Source organism: Oryx dammah, unplaced genomic scaffold, assembly GCF_014754425.2.
Source record: "Oryx dammah isolate SB20612 unplaced genomic scaffold, SCBI_Odam_1.1 HiC_scaffold_15, whole genome shotgun sequence".
In the NCBI taxonomy this organism is placed as follows: Eukaryota; Metazoa; Chordata; class Mammalia; order Artiodactyla; family Bovidae; genus Oryx; species Oryx dammah.
Window position 1 is genome coordinate 17,652,434 of NW_024070199.1, and position 17,640 is coordinate 17,670,073.

The following is a 17,640-nucleotide window of genomic DNA, read 5'->3' on the forward strand; positions in this document are numbered from 1 at the left end:
GAAAATAAAAATATCATCCCAAATCTCATATATTAATACAACTATCTCAATTTAATTCATACCCATATGTGTGTGTGTGTGTGTACGTGCCAAGTCATTTGTCATGTCTGACTCTTCTCAACTCTGTGGACTGGCCCACCAGGATCCTCTGTCCATGGGATTCTCCATGCAAGAATACTGAAGTGGGTTGCCATGCCCTCCTCTAGGGGATCTTCCCAATCCAGGGATTGAACCCGTATCTCTTATGTCTTTTGTGTTGGCTGGAGTGTTCTTTACCACTAGTGCCACTTGGGAACCCACTGATATGTGTATGTATATTTCAATTGTAAACCCTTAATAAATATAGGCTATTATTATAATTCCAAATGCTTTCTATTTTAATTTTTTCACTCAACCTTATTTAAGGATCATTTACCCATGTTTTTATGTAGTTTTCCTAATGATGACATTTAACAGCTACCTAATAGTCTATGAATTTTCATTATATTTTAAGGTCTTTCGAGATGATATTTAGGGATTACTGACAAGAAATGTTTTCTCTCTTTAATTCATTATTTAGACAACCCTATTAAACATGGCTTTAACTCTTTTTGTAGTATCCATTCAATGTGCTACACACTCAAAAAGGACAGGGAAATATTTTTTTAGTAAGCAGGGAATTTTCTTTTTGGTTTTAGAGGGCTTTTTAAAAAAATTAAAATCAGATTTGTGGTATTGATATCCCAGGATAATGGCCATGAGTTTAATTGGCATATATTTCTTCTCAAATCTTGACTGTCCCGATCCATGCTTCTGCTGACTGAAGCCTTCAGCTGAAGCTTCTGAAAAACTATTTAGGCTTCACTTGGTCATTTGCTCTTTAGAGCTTTGCTTTGTGGATTCTTCTTGGTAACTGCTTCTTGTTCTTTCCATGCCTAGTGTTTCTGGCAGCAGGTCAAACAATGGAGACCACTGTTTGTTTGGTTTTGGTTTATTGTGTTTGTGTGTGTGCGCACACATTTGTGCAATCTTGTTTCTTCCTGCAGTCTCCTTTTCACTTCTTCATCTTAAAGGCTGCCAGAGCCATCAGGAGAGAGAACTGGGATGTGATCAAAGTTAGAGTGTTTTCCAGCCAATATCGTAGAGTCCTGATTATCTCTAAGGCTTGTACTGGGCAGTATTCCCAGACCCAGGACAGATGGGGAAGCTACTGTGGGCCTCTCTTTCCATAGTTCCCAGAGGGCTGCCAGGCCTACTGAAGGGCTGGACTTGTCAAGTCCTGCTTCTTGATCTGCAGATGAGTTTTCTCTAGATTTTATCTAGTTTAGATAGGAGAGAAGAAGATAAAACTTTGGATATCTTCATGCAAACATGCTTCATCAAAATAGAAGAAATATTAGAAAATTTCAAACAAATGATAGCATGTTTCTTTTTATCTTGAAACAAGCAAGATTCGTCTCTGGGCTGAGTCATGCTAAACACTTCAGCCAAATGGAACTTCAAAAGGATGTTGATTCAAAGTTTTGACTATTCCTGAGTAAAAGGTGTCCATGTGTCATTTTGCTGAGACCTAATTTGAATCCTGTCCACTAGGATATGGGCATGAAGGAGCAAGTCACTTAGGTGGTACCTGAGCCCAGCTCATGGTCCATCCCTCCTACCATATGATGGCTTTGTAGTTATATACTCACCATTATGCATGCATTGTATGGGGGAAATATATGATAGATGGTATATGACTGCTTGGAGGTTCTCAAAGCTCTTGGATTCACCTGTCAAAAGTGTCAAGGTCTATCATTCCACAGTTCTACTCAACTATTTCATGGTTCTGTGACTTTGGTTCCACTCCTAATAATCCACCTATCTTTCCCCATAGCCAACTATTAAAATTATGTTTAACAAATGTATTACCTCTGTCAATGAATTTTTTCCTCATTATTTTCCACTAACAATCTCTCCCTATTTTGACCTTCTTAGAATTTTATTTGTTTCTTTCCTTGGCACTAATAAAATTTGTACTTTAAAAGCTTTATATGACCCTATATAATAATGCTCTGTGCACTTTATCATATTTTTACCTCTGAGATTATATATTTTCAGTGTACATCTGGATCTGGATCTTATTCATCTGAGACTCTTTTCCCCCACCACCAGCAACTGCTCTACTTTACAAACCCCAGGACATTACCTGGCACATGACAGGGCCTGGTAGATATTGGTTGAGTTGAAGGGCTAATTTTCCACAGCTTATTGTGATCCACACAGTCAAAGGCTTTGGCATAGTCAATAGAGCAGAAATAGATATTTTTCTGGAACTCTCTTGCTTTTTCCATGATCCAGCGATGTTGGCCATTTGATCTCTGGTTCCTCTGCCTTTTCTAAAACTAGCTTGAACATCAGGGAGTTCACGGTTCACGTATTGCTGAAGCCTGGCTTGGAGAATTTTGAGCATTACTTTACTAGCATGTGAGATGAGTGCAATTGTGCAGTCGTTTGAGCATTCTTTGGCATTGCCTTTCTTTGAAATTGGAATGAAAACTGACCTTTTCCAGTCCTGTGGCCACTGCTGAGTTTTCCAAATTTGCTGGCATATTGAGTGCAGCACTTTCACAGCATCATCTTTCAGGATTTGAAACAGCTCAACTGGAATTCCATCACCTCCATTAGCTTTGTTCACAGTGATGCTTTCTAAGGCCCACTTGACTTCACATTCCAAGATGTCTGGCTCTAGATTAGTGATCACATCATCATGATTATCTGGGTGGTGAAGATCTTTTTTGTACAGTTCTTCCATGTATTCTTGCCACCTCTTCTTAATATCTTCTGCTTCTCTTAGGTCCATACCATTTCTGTCCTTTATCGAGCCCATCTTTGCATGAAATGTTCCCTTGGTATCTCTAATTTTCTTGAAGAGATCTCTAGTCTTTCCCATTCTGTTGTTTTCCTCTATTTCTTTGCATTGATCGATGAAGAAGGCTTTCTTATCTCTTCTTGCTGTTCTTTGGAACTCTGCATTCATATGGGTATATCATTCCTTTTCTCCTTTGCTTTTTGCCTCTCTTCTTTTCATAGCTATTTATAAGGCCTCCCCAGACAGCCATTTTGCTTTTTTGCATTTCTTTTCCATGGGGATGATCTTGATCCCTGTCTCCTGTACAATGTCACGAACCTCAGTCCATAGTTCATCAGGCATTCTATCTATCAGATCTAGTCCCTTAAATCTATTTCTCACTTCCACTGTAGAATCATAAGGGATTTGATTTAGGTCATACCTGAATGGTCTAGCGGTTTTTCCTACTTTCTTCAATTTAAGTCTGAATTTGGCAATAACGAGTTCATGATCTGAGCCACAGTCAGCTCCTGGTCTTGTTTTTGTTGACTGTATAGAGCTTCTCCATCTTTGGCTGCAAAGAATATAATCAATCTGATTTTGGTGTTGACCATCTGTTGATGTTCATGTGTAGAGTCTTCTCGTGTTGTTGGAAGAGGGTGTTTGCTATGACCAGTGCGTTTTCTTGGCAAAACTCAATTAGTCTTTGCCCTGCTTCATTCCGCATTCCAAGGCCAAATTTGCCTGTTACTCCGGGTGTTTTTTGACTTCCTACTTTTGCATTCCAGTCCCCTATAATGAAAAGGACATCTTTTTTGGGTGTTAGTTCTAAAAGGTCTTGTAGGTCTTCATAAAACCGTTCAACTTCAGCTTCTTTGGTGTTACTGGTTGGGGCATAGACTTGGATAACTGTGATATTGAATGGTTTGCCTTGGAGACGAACAGAGATCATTCTGTTGTTTTTGAGATTGCATCCAAGTACTGCGTTTTGGACTCTTTTGTTGACCATGATGGCTACTCCATTTCTTCTGAGGGATTCCTGCCCGCAGTGGTAGATATAATGGTCATCTGAGTTAAATTCACCCATTCCAGTCCATTTTAGTTCACTTGAGAAATCTGTATGCAGGTCAGGAAGCAACAGTTAGAACTGGACATGGAACAACAGACTGGTTCCAAATAGGAAAAGGAGTACGTCAAGGCTGTATATGGTCACCCTGCTTATTTAACTTATATGCAGAGTACATCATGAGAAACGCTGGACTGGAAGAAACATAAGCTGGAATCAAGATTGCCGGGAGAGATATTAATAACCTCAGATATGCGGATGACACCACCCTTATGGCAGAAAGTGAAGAGGAACTAAAAAGCCTCTTGATGAAAGTGTAAGAGGAGAGTGAAAAAGTTGGCTTAAAGCTCAACATTCAGAAAATGAAGATCATGGCATCCAGTCCCATCACTTCATGGGAAATAGATGGGGAAACAGTGGAAACAGTGTCAGGTTTTATTTTTTTGGGCTCCAAAATCACTGCAGATGGTGACTGCAGCCATGAAATTAAAAGACGCTTACTCCTTGGAAGAAAAGTGATGAACAACCTAGATAGTATATTCAAAAGCAGAGACATTACTTTGCCGTCTAAGGTCTGTCTAGTCAAGGCTATGGTTTTTCCTGTGGTCATGTGTGGATGTGAGAGGTGGACTGTGAAGAAGGCTGAGCGCCGAAGAATTGATGCTTTTGAACTGTGGTGTTGGAGAAGACTCTTGAGGGTCCCTTGGACTGCAAGGAGATTCAACCAGTCCATTCTGAAGGAGATCAACCCTGGGGTTTCTTTGGAAGGATTGATGCTGAAGCTGAAGCTCCAGTACTTTGGCCACCTCATGCGAAGAATTGACTCATTGGAAAAGACTCTGATGCTGGGAGGGATTGGGGGCAGGAGGAGAAGGGGACGACCAAGGATGAGATGGCTGGATGGCATCATGGACTCGATGGACGTGAGTCTGAGTGAACTCTGGGAGATGGTGATGGACAGGGAGGCCTGGTGTGCTGCGATTCATGGGGTTGCAAAGAGTTGGACACGACTGAACGACTGAAATGAACTTAACTGAACTGAAGGGCTAAAGGCTGGTTCTGCTGTAGCAAAGTAAAGAGACATATTGTGGATAATGGATTTTGCTGGATGTTATAACTACCTTAAAAAAAATTTTTTTAATTGGAGGGTAATTGCTTTACAATGTGGTGTTGGTTCCTGCCACACAACAACATGAATCAGCCGTAAATATACATATGTCCCCTCCCTCTTGAACCTCCCTTCCACCCCTCAACACCATCCCACCCCTCTAGGTTGTCATAGAGCACCTTGTTGAGCTCCCTGGCTACAGGTAATTTGATAGCCACGTATAGATAAAACTAGATTGTTATGTTCTTTGGATAACCTGACCTGGGGAAATATGTGAGCTCAGCAGTGATCTAATATTAATGTTTATATCCTTTTTATCTTATGAAAGTGAAGGCTGGTCAGTCATGTCCGACTCTGCGACTCCATGGACTATACAGTCCATGGAATTCTCCAGGTCAGAATACTGGATTGGGTAGCCTTTCCCTTCTCCAGGGGATCTTCCCAACCCAGGGATCATACTCAGGTCTCCTGCATTGCAGGCAGATTCTTCACAAGCTAAGCTATAAGGGAAGCCCAATAATTTGACAGTTTTCTTCTTGGTCTAGCTCTACCTTTCTCAAACCAAAATGCTATTCATGCTGTTACAGTGCCCTCCTTTTTATTCCCTTTCTCATTTCATTGCATTGAAATGTCAGAAAACAGAGCATATACACCAAAGATTCTGTTGGTTTGAGCAGCCCAAATGGAGAGCTGATATAAATAGTCTCTTTCCTAGTTAATTTACCAATTTAACAACCATGTCTTAGCCCAAATTCTCTGGATCAAAAAGCCTGGGGTCAAAATTAAAGTGCTAATTCTTTTTTGGGGAGTAGGGACAAATTTAGAAGGTAAAAGTGAAGAAAAAGCGAATCAACCAATGCAGCAAGATGTTACATTTCTGGCACTGTTTCCACCAGGCCATGATGAGAAATAAAAAGGTGTTTTAGCAGATAGATTCTTTGAGCCACAGTGATTCTCTGTCATGGTCACAGAGAGGAATCATAATCTTTTTTTTTTTTTTAATATTTATTTATTTGGCTTCACCAGGTCTTAGTTACCACATGTGGGATATTTGACCATTGTTGGGACCTAGGGCTCTGACCAGGAATCAAACCCAGATTACTTGCATTGGAAGTACATGGTCCAAGCCACTGAACCATCAGGGAAGTCCCAGAAATCATAATCTTGAAAGAGTCTGTGGAAGGGGAAGACTAAGAAACATGCCTCTATTTGCCTTATTCCCTTCTCCCATTTGCTATTTGTCAAGGTTTGCTTCACAACAGGATAACTCTCCTACACTTACACTGTGCAACTCCTATGGTGCATCATCTGGCCTATTGGCACCAGTTCCAGAAGCAAGACTCCATGCCCTTGTGGTATGGTAACTTGTCCTGAGAGTGGGGGAGCAAACCAGTGCAGATGGGAGGGTGAACAGGCCATACAGTCCAGAGCTCTAGTTTTGACTCCAGGGAACTGAGCAGAGGCAGCAGCAGTCCAGGAGGTTAAGAGACACCTTTGGAAAGTGGTTGAAGGGTATAAAGCTGTGTATCTTACACAGCACAGTCAGATTTCACCTTCAACTTTCTATAGCATTTGCTTTGGTGGAGGTCCTCAAGGAGGGCTTGGCAAATCCAGAGGATACTTTCTAGCTTCTATCTTATTGGAAAATTTTGTTCCATTTGGCAGTATTAGCCACTCTCTCCCTGAAAGTCTATCCTCTTTCTTTTCCTGCTTAAGAGTAAATTCTTTTCTTACTTTTCTGGTTGTGTCTTCTTAGAGACATCTTCCTTCTCCTTTCTCTTAAAATTACATATTCTTTGTGGTGTCATTTCTTCTTGTATTTGCACTCTCCACACTTATCTGTCTTCCATGATAACCACCAGCTCAATATTTGCATCTTAAATCTCTCTGCTCCAGATCCATGATGGCTTACCTATCTGTACCTGGATGTCCAACTTGAGCTCATCCTTTATCCTCTCCTCCAATCCCCACCAAACCTACCTCATCTTGGTAAATGTCACCAAACTAAGAACCCAGTGATTTTCCTGAATTCCTTTCCTTACTTCAGACTTCATATCCAATGAGTCACTGTTGATCTTTCATCTTAAATATCTTTTAAATCCAGACCTCTTCTCTGTTTCCACTGCCATTGTTTTATTTCAGAACTGTAATCACTTCCTAAAATATTTCCTCTGCCTTTGATCTTGCCTCCTTGCAATCTTGCTGTTATAATTTTAAAGGACAAATCAGGGACTTTGCTGGTGGTTCAGTAGCTAAGACTCCACATTCTCAATGCAGGGGGCCTGGGTTGATCCCACATGCTGCAGCAAATAGTTTGCATGCTGCAACTAGAAGATCTCGCACGCTGCAATCAAGATCAAAGATCCTGCATGCCTCAAGTAATATCCAGCCCAGCCAAATAAATAATAAATACAGTTTAAAAAAAAACTAAGATAAAATAATCCCTTCATGGATCACAGCCTTGTTGTAGAGAAGGGACTTGTGTAATTTAATGAAGTCATGCAGGGCCACCCAAGATGGACAGGTCATAGAGAAAGGTTCTGACAAAATGTGGTCCACTGGAGAAGGGAATGGCAAACCATTCCAATATTCTTGCCTCAAGAACGCATGAAAAGGCAAAAAAGTATGAAAAGGCAAAAAGATATGACACTGGAAGATGAGTCCCCAGTTCAGAAGGTGTCCAGTATGCTACCAGGGGAGTGTACAGGGCAATTACTAATAGCTCTAGAAAGAATGAAGTGGCTGGGCCAAAGCAGAAACAATGCTCAGTTGTGGATGTGTCTGGTGGTGAAAGTAAAGTCCAGTGTTGTAGAGAATATTGCATAGGAACCTGAAATGTTAGGTCCATGAATCAAGGGAAATTGGATGTGGTCAAGCAGGAGATGGCAAGAGTGAACATTGACATCTTAGAAATCAGTGAACTAAAATGGATGGGAATGGGCAAATTTAATTCAGATGACCTTTATATCCACTACTGTGGGCAAGAATCCCTTAGAAGGAATGGAGTAGCCCTCACAATCAACAAAAGGGTTTGAAATGCAGTACTTGGGTGCAATCTCAAAAACAACAGAATGATCTCAGTTTGTTTCCAGGGCAAACCATTCACCATCACAGTAATCCAAGTCTACGCCCCAACCACTAATGCCAAAGAAACTGAAGTTGAATGCTTCTATGACGATTTACAAGACCTTCTAGAACTAATACCAAAAAAGATGTCCTTTTCATCACAGGGGATTGGAATGCAAAAGTAGAAAGTCAAGAGATACCTGGAGTAACAGGAAAATTTGGCCTTGGAGTACAAAATGAAGCAAGGCAAAGGCTAATAGAGTTTTCTCAAGAGAATTCACTGGTCATAGCAAACACCCTCTTCCAACAACACAGAAGATGGCTCTTCGCATGGACATCACACAGTTGGCCAATAATGAAATCACATTGATTATATTCTTTGCAGCTGAAGATGGAGAAGCTCTGTACAGTCAGCAAAAGCAAGACTGGGAGCTGACTGTAGCTCAGATCATGAGCACCTTGTTGCACAATTCAGATTTAAATTGAAGAAAATAGGGAAAATCACTAGACCATTCAAGTATGACCTAAATCAAATCCCTTACAATTATATAGTGGAGATGATGAATAGATTCAAGGAATTAGATCTGTTAAACAGAGTGCCTGAAGAACTATGGACAAAGGTTCATAACATTGTACAGACCGCAGTGACCAAAACCATCCCAAAGAAAAAGAAATGCAAGAAGGCAAAGTGGTTGTCTGAGGAGACTTTGCAAATATCTGAGAGATGAAGAGAATCAAAAGGAAAAGGAGAAAGGAAAAGGTACAGCCAGCTGAATGCAGAGTTCCTGAAAATAGCAGAGACAAGAAGGCCTTCTAAAATGAACAATACAAAGAAATAGAAGAAAACAATTGAATAAGAAAGACTAGAGATCTCTTCAAAAAAATTGGAGATATCAAGGGCGCATTTCATGCAAGGATGGACATGACAAAGGACAGAAACAATAAGGACCTAACAGAAGCAGAAGAGATTAAGAAGAGGTGGCAAGAATATACAAAAGAACTATAGATAAAAGGTCTCAATTGCCTGGATGGTGTGGTCACTTACCTAGAGCCAGACATCCTAGAGTATGAAGTCAAGTGGGCCTTAGGAAGCACTACTACCAACAAAACTAGTAGAGGTGATGGAATTCCAGCTGAGTTATTTCAAATCCTAAAAAGATGATGCTATTAAAGTGCTGCAGTCAATATGTCAGCAAATTTGGAAACTCAGCAATGGCTTCAGGACTGGAAAATGTCAGTTTTCATTCCAATTCCAAAGAAGGGCAATGCCAAGGAATGTTTAGACTACTGAACAATTGTGCTCATTTCACATGCACACAAGGTAATGCTCAAAATCCTTCAAGCTGGGTTTCAAGAATATGTGAACTGAGAACTTCCAGATGTGCAAGCTAAATTTGGAAAAGGCAAAGGAACTAGAGTTCTAATTGCCAACATTTATTGGATCATAGCAAAAGCAAGGGAATTCCAGAAATACATCTACTTTTGTTCATTGACTATGCTAAAGCCTTTGACTATGTGAATCACAACAAACTGAACAATTCTTAAAGAGATAGGAATACCAGACCACCTTATGTGTTTGCTGAGAAACCTGTATGCAGGTCAAGAAGCAACAGTTAGAACCGGACATGGAACAAAAGACTGGTTCAAAATTAGGAAAGGAATACGTCAAGGCTGTATATTGTCACCCTGCTTATTTAATTTCTATGCAGAGTACATCATGCAAAATGCTGGATTGAATGAATCACGAACTGGAATCAAAATTGCCAGGAGAAATATCAACAACCTCAGATAGGCAGATGATACCACTCTAATAGCAGAAAGCAAAGAGGAACTAAAGAGCCTCATGATGATGGTGAAAGAGGAGAGTGAAAAATCTGGCTTAAAACTCAACATTCAAGAAACTAAGATCATGGCATCTGTTCCCATCATTTCATGGCAAATAGAGGGGGAAAAAGTGGAAGCAGTGACAGATTTTATTTTCTTGGGCTCTAAAATCACTGTGGATGGTGACTGCAGCCATGAAATTAAAAGACACTTGCTCCTTGGAAGGAAAGCTTGACAAACCTAAACAGCATGTTAAAAAGAAGAGGCATCACTTTGCCGATAAAGGTCCATCTAGTCAAAGTTATGATTTTTCCAGCAGTCATGTTTGGATGTGAGAGATGGACCTTAAAGAAGGCTAAGCACTGAAGAATTGATGCTTTTTTAAAAATATAAATTTATTTATTTTAATTGGAGGCTAATTACTTTACAATCAATATTGGTTTTGCCATATATCAACATGAATCCACCACAGGTGTACACGTGTTCCCCATCCTGAACCTCCCTTCCACCTCCGTCCCTGTACCAGCCCTCTGGGTCATCCCAGTGCACCAGCCCTAAGCATCCTGTATCATGCATTGAACCTGGACTGGCAATTCGTTTCATATATGATATTATACATGTTTCAATGCCATTCTCCCAAATCATCCCACCCTCTCCACAGAGTCCAAAAAACTGTTCTATACATCTGTGTCTCTTTTGCTGTCTCACATACAGGGTTATTGTTACCATCTTTCTAAATTCCATATATATGCATTAGTATACTGTATTGGTGATTTTTCTTTGTGGCTTACTTCACTCTGTATAATCGGCTCCAGTTTCATCCACCTCATTAGAACTGATTCAGATGTATTCTTTTTAATGGTGAAGTAATATTCCATTGTGTATATGTACCACAGCTTTCTTATCCATTCATCTGCTGATGGACATCTAGGTTGCTTCCATGTCCTGGCTATTATAAACAGTGCTGCAATGAACATTGGGGTACATGTGTCTCTTTCAATTCTGGTTTCCTTGGTGTGTATGCCCAGCAGTGGGATTGCTGAGTCATAAGGCAGTTCTATTTCCAGTTTTTTTTTAAGGAATCTCCACACTGTTCTCCATAGTGGTTGTACTAGTTTGCATTCCCACCAACAGTGTAAGAGGGTTCCCTTTTCTCCACACCCTCTCCAGCATTTATTGCTTGTAGACTTTTGGATAGCAAGCATTCTGACTGGCGTGAAATGGTACCTCATTGTGGTTTTGATTTGCATTTTTCTGAGAATGAGTGATGTTGAGCATCTTTTCATATGTTTGTTAGCCATCTGTATGTCTTCTTTGGAGAAATGTCTGTTTAGTTCTTTGGCCCATTTTTTGATCAGGCTCTACTACAAAGCCACAGTCATCTAGACAGTATGGTACTGGCATAAAGACAGAAATATACATCAATGGAACAAAATAGAAAGTCCAGAGATAAATCCATGCACCTATGGACACCTTATCTTTGACAAAGGAGGCAAGAATATACAATGGAGAAAAGACAATCTCTTTAACAAGTGGTGCTGGGAAAACTGGTCAACCACTTGTAAAAGAATGAAATTAGAATACGTTCTAACACCATACACAAAAATAAACTCAAAATGGATTGAAGATCTAAATGTAAGACCAGAAACTATAAAACTCCTAGAGGAAAATGTAGGCAAAACACTCTCTGACATAAATCACTGCAGGATCTTCTATGACCCACCTCCCAGAATATTGGAAATAAAAGCAAAAATAAACAAATGGGACCTAATTAAAATTAAAAGCTTCTGCACAACAAAGGAAACTATAAGCAAGGTGAAAAGACAGCCTTCAGAATGGGAGAAAATAATGAAGCAACGGACAAAGAACTAATCTCAAAAATATACAAGCAACTCCTGTAGCTCAATTCCAGAATTGATGCTTTTGAACTGTGGTGTTGGAGAAGACTCTTGAGAGTCCCCTGGACAGCAAGGAGATCAAACCAGTCAATCCTAAAGGAAATCAACACTGAATATTCACTGGAAAGACTGATGCTGAAGCTGAAACTCCAATAACTTTGGCCACCTGACATGACTCATTGGAAAAGACCCTGATGCTGGGAAAGATTGAAAGCAAAAGGAGAAGGGAGCTGCAGAGAATGAGATGGTTAGATAGCATCACTGACTCAATAGACTTGAATAGAGGAGTCTGGTGTGCTGCAGTCCATAAGGTGATAAAGAATGGGACACTGCTTAGGGACTGAACAACAACAACAACAGCAAAGATAAAATGAAGATTATTTGGACCACCTTCAACGAAAAAAGTAGGAAGCATAAAGGATGATGAAAGTGAAAGGCTTAGTGGTTCAGTTGTGTCTGACTCTTTGCAACTGACCACATGGACTATAGCCACCAGCCTCCTCTGTCCATGGAATTTTCCAGGCAAGAATACTGAAGTTGTAGCAATTCCCTTCTCCAAGGGATCTTCCAGACTCAGGGATGGAACTCAGGTCTCCCACACTGCAGGCAGATTCTTTACCCTCTGAGCCACTAGGGAAGCCCATAGATGATAGATGTGGTGGTTATATAAAACATAAAACTTTTATATAGCAAAATTCACCATAAACCTACTTAAAAGACAAATGACACTGGAAGAAAGTATCCTTTACCAAAGATTTGTATCCGTAATGTTCAAAGATCTTTTTCAAATCAATAACAGAGAAATGTGATATACAACTGACCAGGAAATGTGTTTTACACAAGAAAAAGCCTCAAATAGCCAATAAGCATAAAAAGTTAAATGTCACTGTCAGTCAAGAAATGCAAATTTAAACCATAAAGAAAACAATAAGGATAAACATATGCACAATTAACAAAGAGTTTGGAGATTCAAGCCCTTTCAAACATTGTTGGATATATAAACTTATACAGGGAATTCCCTGGTGCTCCAGTGGTTAAGACTCCATGTTTCCATGATAGGAGGTGGGGGGGTTTAACACCTGGACAGGGAACTAAGATCCCAGAAGCCGTGTAGTGTGGCCAAAAAAGCCCCCAAAGCAAAAAACAAACAGAAAAGAGAAAAACATAATAGAATTCATGCACACAGTTTAAGCAAACAAACAAAAAAACATATATTACAGGATTTACTGTTTAGGAATGTTATTAATACTTCGAGGAATGTAGAGCAAAGAAATAATTAAGGATAGGATATACATATAATAATAAGGATATAATATATATAGGATATAAGAAGGATAATAAGGAATATATATATATAATACATATGATATGTAACATGGCAGTATGTATAATAATAAAGAATTGGAAACAACCTAAGTGTCCAAAAACAGAGAATGTATGCAGCCATTTTAAAAGATATAGAAAAATAATTAGGAACAAAAAATATTTAAGAAATATTATTTAAAATAACAATAATGAAAATGCAGTCGGTCGGAGGAAAGAAGTTATTATTTTGACAACCTCACACTAGAGTTCAGATAGGGAGGGAGTGTTTTGATTTAGTAAAATAACATCTCTTTGTGATTTAGAATAAGGCAAAAGACTCATTAACTTGCCTTGTGCAAAAGAGAATGGGAACTGGAAATGACCGCTTTGGAGTTTATAGCTAAGGGAATTGACTTTGGAAAATGGAAGATATTCATTATCTTCTCCAGGAGAGAACTGGGCAGCTGGTGCTACTGTAGTACCTCTGGAGAGTTGGCCAGTGAGAGTTTTCCAGCGATGAGAGTGACTAATGGACTCTTAAAAGAACTGCTTTCTAATATGGGGTTTCAAGTTATTCTCTATGTCAAACTTCACTGTAAGCCATTTTTTTCTTGCTCCCAAATCTTCCCTAAATGTTTGCTAACACACGACCTTGTTTAGGCCATATTCTGGGGTGAGAAAGGGTTGTGGAAATGTAGAAGGGACATTTTACACTCAGCAGGTGAAATAAGTGGTGGAGATCAAGGCAGAAAATTAGAGTTAGAGATAATCAGAAGAAACATATTCCTACCCCCACCTCCACAAAACCCCTAGGAACTCTCAGTGATATTGGTAGAGACTTGGGTTTCACACCCATTCATAGGACAAAGTTTTGAGCAGAATTTTTTTCCGTCCCAAAGGATGGCGAGACCTATAAAGTACATGGGGAGAGGGGACTCAGATAAAACAGTTTAGAAGGATACAGAGCATAAAAAGCTACCTAAAATGCTAAAATTATGAACAATATTTTCATCTTTTCTCACTTGTATTTTGATTCTTCTATAATGAATCCATATTACTTTTATAATTTTTATTTATTTTTATTTTTAAAATATAAATTTATTTATTTTAATTGGAGGCTAATTACTTTACAATATCGTATTGGTTTTGCAATACAAAAAAGTATACTGAGGGATGGGCTTCCCTGGTAGTCCAGTGGTTAAGAGTCTGCCTTGCAATGCAGGGGACACCAGTTTCAGTCCCTGGTCTGGGAAGATCCCACATGCTGTGGAGCAACTAAACCCATGCACCGCAACTACTGAACTCATGCCCTGGAGGCTAGGAGCTGCAACTACTGAGCTCATGTGCCACCACTACTGAAGCCCTCATGCCTAGAGCTTGTGCCCCACAATAAGAGAAGTCACTGCTATGAGAAGCCCTGGCACCACAATGAAGAGTAGACCCCTGCTCACGACAACTGGAGGAAGCCTGAGCAAAAAATAAACAAAAAGCAAAAAACAGCAATGAAGACTCAGCACAGTCAAAATTAATAACTAAGTAAATAAAATTATAAAAAACAGAAAAAACATGTACTGAGGGAATAGGCAAATCCACCAGAAAGCTGACTTGTGGTTGCCAGGGACTGGCGGGAGGAAGGAATGGGAAGTGACTGCTTAATGGGTATGGCTTTCCTTTGGGGGAGATGAAAATGTTTTAGAGCTAGACAGAGGTTGTGGTTGTACAACACTGTGAATGTACTAAATGCCACTGAGTTATTCACTTTAAATGATTAATTTTATGTTACATGAATTGCACCTCAACAGAAAAAAAAAAAATCTACTGAAGGGAAAAACATACAGCATAAATCAGAGTCCGCCACTCTCGTGCTTAAAAGCCTTCAGAGACTTCCTAACTCTTTAGCAGATAAGGCTCTTCATTTCTGGCCCTGCTGCTCCTCCACCACGGCTACCTCTTCCTGTAAACCTTACCCCCCCAGCCATACAAAACCATGTTCAGTGCTCTGAAAGGGCCTATTCTTCCCTGCTTCTGTGACTTTGTATGGCTTTTCTTTGCTTGGAATACCCTTCCCCTAATTATTTTCCACTCATCCTTCAAAACTCAGCTAAACATCTATTTTGAGAAGCTTTCTCTGACTTCATAGTCTCAGATGCCTCTTCCCCAGATCCCAAGAACCTTTTGGACATTATTTTATCAATGTAGGTGATTGCGAGTCTTAGGAGGACAGGACCTGGGCTTTTCCTCCCTTTAGCTCCAAAACTTAGCCCAGGAGAGAAGCCACAATTAATGTAGAATGAATAACAGATTTAAAATCACTGAAAATAACAAGCTTTTCTAATGTAAAACAGGTACAGGTAGTTATCCTGGGTATGAAATTGAAAATGATTCAGAAAAGTTTACCTGACTTACTGTAGTATTGACATAGAGGAACAGGATATCTCTCCTTTTTCTTCTTACTTTTTATGGATTATTTAGGGATTGAAGCATAGATAAAAATTCTGAATAATAGGTTAATAAAACTGTCAATCTAAGTAGCAAAATGGACCCACATGGGAGATAGAGGGTTGCAGAATACTGATGGTTTTAGGAAAATAAGGCTAAAAACTCAATCATGTTTGCAAAAAGAACCCAAAAGTGAAAACAAACTAAAAAACAAACAATCCAAACTCACGATAGGTAATAGGTAAAAGGAGATTTCTTCTTCGTCTTTTTTTTTTTGATACTTTACCTCAAAACTAAGATGCCCTATTGCCATCTTAGGATGGTTTTTATTTTAAAAATTTTATTTATTTATTTTATTTTTGGCTGCTGGGTCTTCATGGCTGCTTACAGGCTTTCTTTAGTGGTGGCAAGTAGGGCATACTCTTCATCCCTTCATTCTTTCTGGAGTTATTTCTCCACTGATCTCCAGTACCATATTGGGCACCTACCGACCTGGGGAGTTCCTCTTTCAGTATCCTATCATTTTGCCTTTTCATACTGTTCATAGGGTTCTCTTGGAGAAGGAAATGGCAACCCACTCCAGTGTTCTTGCCTGGAGAATCCCAGGGATGGGGGAGCCTCGTGGGCTGCCGTCTTCAGGGTCCCATAGAGTCAGATTTGACTGACGCGACTTAGCAGCAGCAGCAGCAGCATGGAGTTCTCAAGGCAAGAATACTGAAGAGGTTTGCCATTCCCTTCTCCAGTGGACCAAATTCTGTCAGACCTCTCCATCATGACCCGCCTGTCTTGGATGGCCCCACATGGCATGGCTTAGTTTCATTGAGTTAGACAAGGCTGTGGTCTGTGTGATTAGATCGGCAAGTGTTCTGTGATTATGGTTTATGTGTCTGCGCTCTGATGCCTCTCACAACACCTACTGTCTTACTTGGGTTTCTCTTACCTTGGACGTGGGGTATCTCTTCATGGCTGCTCCAGCAAAGCGCAGCTGCTGCTCCTTACCTTGGACGAGGGGTATCTCCTCACAGCTGCCCCTCCTGACCTTGAATGTGGAGTGGCTCCTCTCGGCCCTCCTGTGCCCGTGCAGCCACCCCTCCTTGGACGTGGGGTTGCTCCTCTCTGCTGCCGCCCCTGACCTCGGGCGTGGGGTAGCTCCCCCCAGCCACCACCAAGGTCCCATGCTGTAAAGAACAATATTGCATAGGAACCTGGAATGTTAGGTCCACGAATCAAGGCAAATTGGAAGTAGTCAAACAGCGGATAGCAAGAGTGAACATTGACATTCTAGGAATCAGCAAACTAAAATGGACTGGAATGGGTGAATTTAACTCAGATGACCATTATATCTACTACTGTGGGCAGGAATCCCTCAGAAGAAATGGAGTAGCCATCATGGTCAACAAAAGAGTCCAAAATGCAGTACTTCAATACAATCTCAAAAACGACACAATGATCTCTGTTTGTTTCCAAGGCAAACCATTCCATATCACGGTTGTCCAAGTCTATGCCCCAACCAGTAACGCTGAAGAAGCTGAAGTTGAACAGTTCTATGAAGACCTGCAAGACCTTTTAGAACTAACACCCAAAAAAGATGTCCTTTTCATTATAGGGGACTGGAATGCAAAAGTAGGAAGTCAAAAAACACCTGGAATAACAGGCAAATTTGGCCTTGGAATACGGAATGAAGCAGGGCAGAGGCTAATAGAGTTTTGCCAAGAAAATGCACTGGTCATAGCAAACACCCTCTTCCAACAACACGAGAAGACTCTACACATGAACATCAACAGATGGTCAACACCAAAATCAGATTGATTATATTCTTTGCAGCCAAAGATGGAGAAGCTCTATACAGTCAGCAAAAACAAGACTGGGAGCTGACTGTGGCTCAGATCATGAACTCGTTATTGCCAAATTCAGACTTAAATTGAAGAAAGTGAGGACACCACTAGACCATTCAGGTATGACCTAAATCAAATCCCTTATGATTATTCAGTGGAAGTGAGAAATAGATTTAAGGGCCTAGGTTTGATAGATAGAGTGCCTGAAGAACTATGAAATGAGGTTTGTGACATTGTACAGGAGACAGGGATCAAGACCATCCCCATGGAAAAGAAATGCAAAAAAGCAA